The sequence below is a fragment of the Bison bison genome, unplaced genomic scaffold (genome assembly GCF_000754665.1).
Source record: "Bison bison bison isolate TAMUID 2011002044 unplaced genomic scaffold, Bison_UMD1.0 scf7180017864036, whole genome shotgun sequence".
Classification (NCBI taxonomy): Eukaryota; Metazoa; Chordata; class Mammalia; order Artiodactyla; family Bovidae; genus Bison; species Bison bison.
The window spans coordinates 5,822,951-5,824,072 of NW_011494608.1; positions in this window are offsets into that span (position 1 = coordinate 5,822,951).

A 1,122-nucleotide genomic window follows, 5' to 3' on the forward strand; every position below is an offset into this window, starting at 1 on the left:
TGCTTTTTAATATGCTGTCTAGGTTGGTCATAATTTTCCTTCCAAGGAGCAAGTGTCTTTTAATTTCATAGCTGCAGTCACCATCTGCAGTGGTTTTGGAGCCCAAGAAAATAAAGCCAGCCACTGTTTCCCCATCTATTTGCCATGAAGTGATGGGACCAGATGCCATGATCTTAGTTTTTTGAATGTTGAGTTTTAAGCCAACTTTTTCACTCTCCTCATTCACCTTTATCAAGAGGCTCTTAGTTCCTCTTCACTTTCGACCATAAGGGTGGTGTCATCTGCATATCTGAGGTTATTGATATTTCTCCCGGCAATCCTGATTCCAGCTTGTGCTTCATCCAGCCCGGCATTTCCCATGATGTACTCTGCTTATAAGTTAAATAAGCAGGTGACAATATGCAGCCTTGCCATACTCCTTTCCCAATTTGGAACCAGTCCATTGTTCCATGTTTGGTTCTAACTGTTGCTTCTTGACCTGCATACAGATTTCTCAGGAGGCAGATCAGGTGGTCTGGTATTGACCCACACAGTCAAAGGCTTTGAAACAGAAGTCCTAATGGGGTGGAAAGTTTCATGCAATGATACAGAGCCCTGTTAGAAAGTTCTCAAATGAGGCAAGTCTGCTTCCCTGAAATATCCAGTCACAAGGTCTCAAAGATGAAGACCAATGCCCAGTGAGGCTTGGTGGAGTTGAGAATTACCTCTGCTGCTGCTGCTGCTGCTGCTAAGTCACTTCAGTCATGTCCGACTCTGTGCGACCCCATAGACGGCAGCCCACCAGGCTCCACCGTCCCTGGGATTCTCCAGGCAAGAACACTGAAGTGGGTTGCCATTTCCTTCTCCAATGCATGAAAGTGAAAAGTGAAAGCGAAGTCGCTCAGTCGTGTCCGACTCTTAGCAACCCCATGGACTGCAGCCTACCAGGCTCCTCCATCCATGGGATTCTCCAGGCAAGAACACTGGAGTGGGTTGCCATTTCCTTCTCCAATGCATGAAAGTGAAAAGGTAAAGTGAAGTCACTGAGTCGTGTCCAACTCTCAGCGACCCCATGGACTGCAGCCTACCAGGCTCCTCTGTCCATGGGATTTTCCAGGCAAGAGTACTGGAGTGGGGTGCCAT